Here is a 9,309-nt window from a genome sequence, read left to right as displayed (position 1 = left end):
GCGCATGACTGACGCGACCGTGTGGAAGAGCAACACTCTAGATGACGCGACCGTGTGACCCACGCAGACGCGTGACGTGCGCGATCTGCAGAATTTGCAGATCTCGTTTCCAGCGATTTATGGGCCCCTTTTGACCCAGATCCAAGCCCAGAGAACACAGATTGAAGGATTATAAATGGAGGAGTCCATCCAATCATAAGGACGATTCATTCATAGATAGCTGGAGGATTAGATGTAGTTTTTAGGGAGAGAGGTTCTCTCCTCTCTCTTAGGATTAGGATTAGGATTTTTAGAAATTAGGAATATTTCTTTAAACCACAGGTACAATGTTCCTTTAATTTATTTTCTACTTTTATTTATTACTTTAGTTGATTACTTGATGTTGCCAATTTGGATTATGGAATTCTATGTTCAATCTAATTTTCTATTTAATATAATTTGAAGTATTTCAGACCCATGATTGTTTTGCTCTATTTATGATTTATTTTCCCCTTTTGGCTTTGGTTGATTAATTAGAGACTCTTGAGTTATCAAACTCATCGTGATTGATAATTGTTATTTTCGCTAATCGAATCGCATTCCAATAACTCTAGTCTTTCCTTAGGAATTGACTAGGACCTGAGGATCAAACTGATTAGTCCACTTGACCTTCCTTTATTTAGTAAAGGTTAACTAAGTGGGAGTAAAAACATAATTCTCATCACCATTGATAAGGATAACTGGGATAGGACTTCTAATTTTCATGCCTTGCCAAGAGTTTTATTAGTTATTAATTTATTAATTCTTGCAATCTAATTCTTCTGCTAAAAAAAACCCTTTTCAAAACCCAAAACACTATTTTCCATAACCAATAATAAAACACACCTCCCTGCAATTCATTGAGAAGACGACCCGAGGTTTGAATACTTCAGTTAATTATTTTTATTGGGTTTGTTACTTGTGACAACCAAGTGTTTGTATGAAGGGATTTTCTGTTGGTTTAGAATCTATACTTACAACGCGACTATATTTTTATAAAATTCTTTACTAGCAAAAATTCCAACGTCAATGATCCTTTGAATTTGACTTCTTGGCACTATCCTCTTTTCCTTACTCCTTGCCATCTTCACTCACTTCGTCTTCAACTATGTCGCACCCAAAAATAGAGTAAGCTTCAAGGATGGGCTTGTTGGACTCCTCCAAAGTGAACTTGACTAACTTGCCATCCGACTCAAAAGAATAGACTCCCGAGTGTGCATCTAGCCTGAAACGGGCCGTCTTCAAGAATGGTCTTCTAAGGAGTATTGATGATGGCTTTGTTGAGTCAATGGGAGGAGTCTCCAAAATGTAAAAATCAACTGGAAAGAGCAATCCTTGAATATTAACTATGACATTCTCTGCAATCCCCACAACTGACACAATACTCTTGTCGGCTAATACAAACCTCGCATCGGACCTCTTTAGGGGAGATAAGTTCAATCTTTCATAGATGGGGAGTGGCGTGATACTCACACATGCCCCCAAATCACACATACAGTCCATGAACTTAATCTCACTAATCAAACAAGTCACCAAACATGGGCCGGGATCATTGCATTTTTCGAGAAGTAAAGAAGAGATAGAATCATCTACCGGCTTTCTTTTGAGGTTGCCAAGCTTGTCTTTGTGAGTGCAAACATCCTTGAGAAACTTGGCATATTTCGGCACTTGTTGAATGGCTTGAAAGAGAGGGACAGTAACTTCAACTTTCTCAAAAACTTCCACCACAGTGGGGTCAAAATCTTCTTGTTTCTTCGCTTTCTTGGCCAGAGTTGGGAATGGAATCGGCAAAGGCTCTTCAAGCAAGGTCTTTCTCTTAGGCTCCTTGACCTTTGGTGGTTCTGCCTCACCTTTGTCAATATTTTCTTCTTCACCCTTCATCATCTCCACTTCATCTTCTACCTCCTCATTGTTTACTTCCTCACTCAACTTTGAAGGTATAGCCACATTCTTATCCAACTTAGTACCACTTCTAAGAGTAATGGCATTTATGCTTCCTTTAGGATTGGGTTGAGGTTGGGAGGGCAAACTACTTGAGGTTGAAGCTTGTTGGGTGCTTTGTGTAGTTTGAGGAGGGAGAGTTAAACGGGTAAGGGCTTCGGCTATTCTAGCCATGTAAGCATCTTGTTTCTTATGGAACTCTCTTTGTTCTTGCATGAAAGTGTGAATTGTGTCATTCATGTGGGATTGATTGGAAGGAGGGGCTTGGTTAACTTGAGAAGGATTGGATCTACTATTTGGATGTTGATACTTCACTTGAGGTTGAGGTTGTGAGGGTTGCTGGTATGGTTGATGGTATTGTGGTTGACCTTGTGGGTGTTTATGGTAGTAGACTTGAGCATTTTGGTTAGGTTGAGCTTGAGGAGCTTGGTTCCACCTTTGGTTTGAGTTATCTCTCCACCCTTGGTTTTGATTACCTCCTTGTGGGTAGGATCCTTGGTTGTAATTGGGTCTTTGCGGGTAAGGGTTAGCAACCGCCAATGTAGTGTCCTCTTGAATTTGAGGGCACTCATCGGTGTAATAAGTATTACAAGCACAAACACTACATATCCTTGATGGTCCTTCTATCCGTGGAGGTTGGGGTGGAGCATTTATCAAAGCTTGAGGGATTTGTTGCCCTTGGGTGATTTGCCTCAACAAAATCGTCATCTCATCGAGGGTCTTAGTTAAAATTGCATCTCTGGAGGGAGAAACCTCACGCAAGGCTTTTGGTTGTGGACTCCTTGCCCTTGAGTGTTGAGTTGAGTCCGCTAGATCCGATATAACTTCACATGCTTCTGCATCGGTCTTGTTTTTTGTCAATGACCCTCCACTCGCGGCATCTAGGAGAAGCTTGTCTTCGTGGTACATTCCTTGACAGAAATAACTGATCGGAACTAACTCATCAATCCGGTGGTGAGGGCAAGCCTCCAACAACTTCTTGAATCTTTTCCAGTAGAGATCTCTCTTGGCAGCTTGTCTGTTTTCTGGGGAGGGTATAACTTTTCCAAAAATTCTTTTCGCAATAAGTCCCAATTGGATCTAACTTCACCCGGCTGAGTATAAAACCACTCCTTCGCTTTTCCCTCCAAAGAGAAAGGGAAAGCGAAGACCAACACCGCAGCTTCATCCGCCCCATGTCTTCTCGCAGTTGCACATGCAAATTGGAAATCCTTAAGGTGCTTCAGAGGATCTTCCCTAGGTAGTCCATTGTATTTGGGGAGCAAGTTAATTATGCCGGACTTAAGCTCGAAATTTGGGTCCAAGGCCGGACATAAAATCTGAAGCGGTTGCAAGTTAAGATCGGGAGCTCCGGCTTCCTTCAAGGTGATCCTTCGAGGTGGGTCCACCATGACGGTGTCACCTAAAGTCACTCAAAGATAATTCAGTACTCTCCACAGATGAATATAGAGTCTCCTTGTTGATTGAAGAATAATGGTCACGGATTGGCGGTGATAGTGAATGGGAGTGATCCTCAAGGGAACCTGATTCACTATTCACAAAAGCTAGCTGGCGGCGAGCTTGACTTATACGAGTTAAAGTTCTTTCAATTTTTGGATCAAAGTGGCCAAGCTCGGGTCTGAAAGTGATCGTGAACTGAGGAGACAATAAAAGCATGCAATTATGAAAAGCAAAACAAAAGTGGGCAAGTAAACAAGAACTAACTTAACAATCTACAATTACTAAAACTAACTAAAAAAAGGAAAGTAGTATCTACAATTAATGCCAAGTAGCAAACCAAAAATCAACTATTTACACTATTCACATATTTATACAACCAAAATCACAGCACTCATTGCACTTAAAGTGAATTTCCCGGCAACGGCGCCAAAATTTGACGACAACCGAAAGCGGGTTAGGAATTTTTCTCAAAATTAGAATTGGCGCTGTAAGTATAGTTCCCAACCCAACAATTGGTCACCGGTCAAATTGGAAGTTCACAAGATGTGTCACAAATCAAAACCAATTTAAAACCAAGAGTATTTGACTCTCGGGTCGTCTCCCAAGGAATCACTTGAGAGCAACGAGTGTGCAAATTCCGGTTGTAGGGATCAAGGGGTTGTCAATGAAGAAATGACCATATAAAGCAATAAAAGAACATGCAAAATTGTAATGATTAAATTAATAAAGAAATTAAAGAACCGACTATGTAATATAAACAAGTAAAGTATGAAAGAGATTAACATGGCAATATATGAAGGATTGAAAGCATAAAAAGGGGTCTTGGCTTGGAGTGAGCTAAGGATCCTTTCCTTGTTGGAACCACAACTATGACAATTATGATGGATTAGTCTCACTTGATCAACCCTCACATCGGAAGGTAAGTTAAATGAGCATAAGTATTCTTAACCCACAAATCCTAAATTGCTTGCTAATTGCCTCAGCAACAACTTAGCGTTAGTGGTAACAAGAACAATTAACAATCCGAGAATTGACACTAAATATTGGGCATTCCAACTCTAGGAACCCAATGGCTCAATTTACCCAAGCCAAGAGACAAAAATTTAGCCTAAAATCATGTTTGACATTTTGTCAAACACTTGGTGGGCAAAAAGCTTAAACATGAGAAAAATGAGAAAAGACTTGGAACCAAAAGCAACAATTGATCTCAATCAATAAGAATAATATAAGAAAGCATAGAACAAATATCAAACATCAAATTCATCAACAAGGAATTGAAATTGCAAAAGGGACGTAAGATTGAACTTTAACTTGAATTAGAAGAAAGAGCAATGACAATGTAACTATAAAGAGTAATAACAAGAGAATACTTACAATGAGATTAGTAAAATCCAAGATCAAAAATGGAAATGGTGCTTTGAATGTAAAACCCTAATAGAAACCCTAGTAGAGATGATAAAAAACTTAGAGAATACTAAAACTAAAAACCTTCTACTCCTACTCCTAAACTATACTAATGATATGCTATGTTCTTTCCTTCATTCCCCCTCCAATATGAGCTAAGAGACTTTAAAAATGGGCCTCCAAAGCCCTCAAATTGCATGTCATGTGCTTTTTTAATGAAGTCATGTGCGGACACCTGTGCAGACGCACAGGCGTGTGCGTTGATGCGTGAGCATCTTTCCTATCTTTTCCTAGTGAATTTGTATTTAATTTGTTGAGTTTAATCAAGAATTAATTATCTTTTACCCACTATGGATGCTACTTTGAGTCTTGTGCAATTCTGTTTATTTTAGGTAGCATTCGACTGGATTTGATAGAGTTTCTGCAGAAGAAGAGAAGAAGGCGAATGATGCTGTCAACCCTGAACTCTCTGCACACAAACCTAAATAACTCGAGCTACAAAGGTCCAATGGATGTGATTCCAGTGGCGTTTGAAAGCTAACTTCCAGAGCTTTCCAACAATATATAATATAATAGTCCACACTCCTATTCCACCAATTTGGCCAAGGCTGAAGGAGATGACCAGTGAGAAGCGACGCGTGCGCGTACCTGACGTGTGCGCGTAATTTGGAAAGTTGCACAGCGACACGTGCGCGTACCTGACATGTACGCGTAACACGCAAAGAAGACCATCGACGTGTACGCGTGACATGCGCCACATGCAGAAAAATGCTGATTGCTATAACTAATTCTGGATTAAATTTAAATTTTATTTTAAAATAGGAAAAGATATTATTTTAATTTTAGAAATTAGATTTTAAATTAATTAGGATTAGATATAAAAGAGAAAAGAAACTTCTCTTCTGGGATATATTATTCCATTTTTGATAATGTAAATTACAGTTTACCTGAATCATAGTTTTTCTCTCTAAACCATGAGCAACTAAACCTCCACTGTTAAGGTTAGAAGCTCTGTCTATTTATATAGATTGATTCTATTGTTTTTTTATTTTAATTCATGTACTGATTTATAATTTATGAATTATTTTTGTTCTTTATCTTATGAATTTGGGTGGAACGAAAGTATGACCCTCTTTCTAATTGAGTTCTTGTATAACTTGAAAAAGCTCTTTACTTGAACAACAGCTTGAAAACAATTTCTCCTAAATTCTAATTATTTGTAATTAACGAGATACGTGACATATATTCCTCTTATATTTGGATAATTGGGATTTCTGTGGCATATAAACTAGAATTGAATTTCACCCTCTAATTGGAATTAATTGACCAAGGAATTGGCAGTTGATTAGAATTAGATGAGACTAGAAAGGTCTAAGGAATTAAGGTCTAGTCACATATAGTTTTCCATGAATTAAATATTGCATGATTAAAATAGTTAGCAAGAAAAGTCAATCCGGAAAATAGATAACTCTGAAGCCTTAACTGCCTTCTCTATATTGTTTTCTCAACCTGTTTACTGCTTGCTTTCTGATATTCTAAAATTACTGTTAATGCTTTTAAACTCTCAAACACCATTTTCTACTTGTCTAAATAAGTAAATTAATCAACTATTGTTATTTAGTCCATCAATCCTCATGGGATCGACCCTCACTCACCTGAGGTATTACTTGGTACGACCTGGTGTACTTGCCAGTTAGTTTGTGGGTTATAAATTCCGCACCAAGTTTTTGGCACTGTTGTCGGGGAAGTGGAGAAGTGGAAAAGTGGAGCACGCCCCTCCTAAGTGTGCAGACAAACCCATTCCCTGATTCTCTTGACACTTATCCCACCTTGCCAAAGGCTCCTGAATACAAGCCAAAAATGCCATATTCTCAGAGGTTTCAGAAGGCTTCCAAAAAAAAGCAGTTTTCTAATACCATATATTGTTGTTGTTTTTTTTTTTTATGCAGGTCATAACCCACCTTGGTGAGTTGCGAGATGGTGACGGAACGGAGGATCTTTTATCACCCTTTTGTATTTTAGATTACTTTGTCATAGATATACTCTCAATTTTGTATCTTTGTTGCCTTAGAGTCTTGATTTGAGAGATAAGTTGTATATGCTGTTTTAACTCAAAAATTCTGTATTGTCTATATGTAACTAGTCGGCCTAAACTCTGCGGGCTACGGTTAGGGTTCTTTTGACTATCATACTTACATATATCTATCTTGATTACTATTGTATTATGTTGTATCTTGTGCCTCTACAATTGTAGTTATCATGTGAACGCTTTGTGTTTTTTTATTTCTGTTTTGAGCTGTAATTTTTCATCGGACTTCTAGTATTATTAGTTCTTTCTATATAGAATATTATATGAGCTTTACACATGTCGTGGCACTTTTTTATTCTTTGCTTTACAACATGAAATAAGGCTCAGGGTAATAAAGTGTCACAGTTAACATATAGTTTATGAGATCTTTTGTATGTAAATTAAAACGTCATGACTCATGAAATTATTATTTATAAGACAGTGATATCTGAGATTTATGAGAAGTTCTAAAGAACAACTTAAGATTCTTTCAAAATAGTTTTTGAGATCTCCAAATTACAAATTAAAAAAAAGACTTCTAAGGTCATAGTAGACTTTAGATCAGTTTGATAGCACATTTGAGATAGCTATAGAACATACATGAAACATATTTAAAGAAAAATTTTTAATAGAATATAAATGTTATGCTCAAAATGAAAGAGGTAAGATTCAGAAGATGTACACATCCAATATATATTACCTTGACTCAAAATGCTTACATCCAGTTCTCAAAAAAATTTAAGAGTTCTATTAATTGTATAAGTCTACAATTAAATATTATTATATGCATTAAGCCTTCATAAGCAAACATATTGACTTAGAGTAGACCACAACCTAGTTTAAAAACCTTAACTATTCTTTTATTATACCTTTTTAAAACTAGTCAATGACTCAAATTGACTCTTTACTAATATAATAAACTTAGATATTCTATTCTTAAGTCTTATTAAGACTAATCAATGACTTAGATTAACTATATATTTACCAACTTAAAAACTTTAGATATTTTTTTTAAGACTTTTTTGAACTAAGCAGTAACTTAAATTGGCTATACACCAACTTCTTTCTGAATCTTCTCAAAACTAGAGATCACTATTTGATCATTTTATAAGATTAATATAAAGTTCGAAAATCCCAACTTGTTTATAGGATATTAAAATGTTTAAAAACTTAACCACTTAAGTTCGAAAAGCTTTCTTGTTCTTGAGATTTGGTCCACATATGATTTTCTATGGAGTGTGAACTTATTTTTTTCAATTTTTTAAGAATGTAATATAAATATGAATATAAAATATATGTTCCTAGATTACATATTATTTTTCTTTTGTACCATATATTAGAGAACTCACGGAATGAAGAGAATAATGAAAAATCTCTCAAATTTATCTTGTTCTTTGTCTTTTTATTTTCGCTCTTGATCACTTGATCAAGATTCCAAAGTCTTGACATCACTAAGAGTTGTTGAATACCCTTTTCTATCATTGTCACATTATTCCTTAAAATAAGTATAAAGAAAAAAATACAAATAGTAGTTTTATACTCTACTTGTAGGGAATGAGAGAAGCTACTCCCAAAATAATTTTTCTTGTTGAATATGTTCATTTTTAAAGATTTGAGCCAACACATATTTTACTAGGACGCATTTGTGAGGTAAGAATTTTTGCACTTTTAAACTTTTTTCATATAGAACAATAAAGTTCTTCTTCTAAAGTAGGCTATTATGTTGTAATCTACTTTCATGGTAGATTGTTTAGTTAGACTTAATTTTCAAAATTTTTTTACTTTTAAGTGCATACTTTTTCAAATTTAGATTTTACCTAATTTGTTTATATTATTACTTAAGGAAATGGTTTTTAGTATAACACATATTTGAGTAAACGTTAAAATTCAATTTGAGATGTTTTGGAGGTAGCAAATAATACTGATTGCACACACCAAGTAAATATAAACAAGAATGCACAAGAATTCACAAGTGATTGTATAATGTTTCGTTGCCAACTTAGCCACTAGCGGTCATGTCTCATGCCCTAGTTAATTAGGATCAAATGACCATTATTGGGTCAACTTAAATAAATTACGCCACATAGAATATACATTTTATCGATCAAACTATTAAATTATATAATATGTCATGAAAATCATCTATACCAAATTTCACCAAAATTGAACATCAATAATCATGTAACTGAAGAACACTTTGTTTTTGCATATTTTGAACAAATATAATGTTGATTTTCAAGTATATAAAAAGTATAACAAATAATTTTGGATTAGCAGATGCTCTGTAACATATACGTTTCTAATCCAAGATTGATTTTTTATAAAATTACATGAACAAAAAATTATTCAATGGTGTAAAATTACTTAAATTGACACCAGCATCATCATTTGATTCTAACTCATATATATATATATATATATATATATATACCTTTGCT

Source organism: Arachis hypogaea, chromosome 3, assembly GCF_003086295.3.
Source record: "Arachis hypogaea cultivar Tifrunner chromosome 3, arahy.Tifrunner.gnm2.J5K5, whole genome shotgun sequence".
Lineage (NCBI taxonomy): Eukaryota > Viridiplantae > Streptophyta > Magnoliopsida > Fabales > Fabaceae > Arachis > Arachis hypogaea.
Note: the sequence above shows the minus strand (reverse complement) of the source record.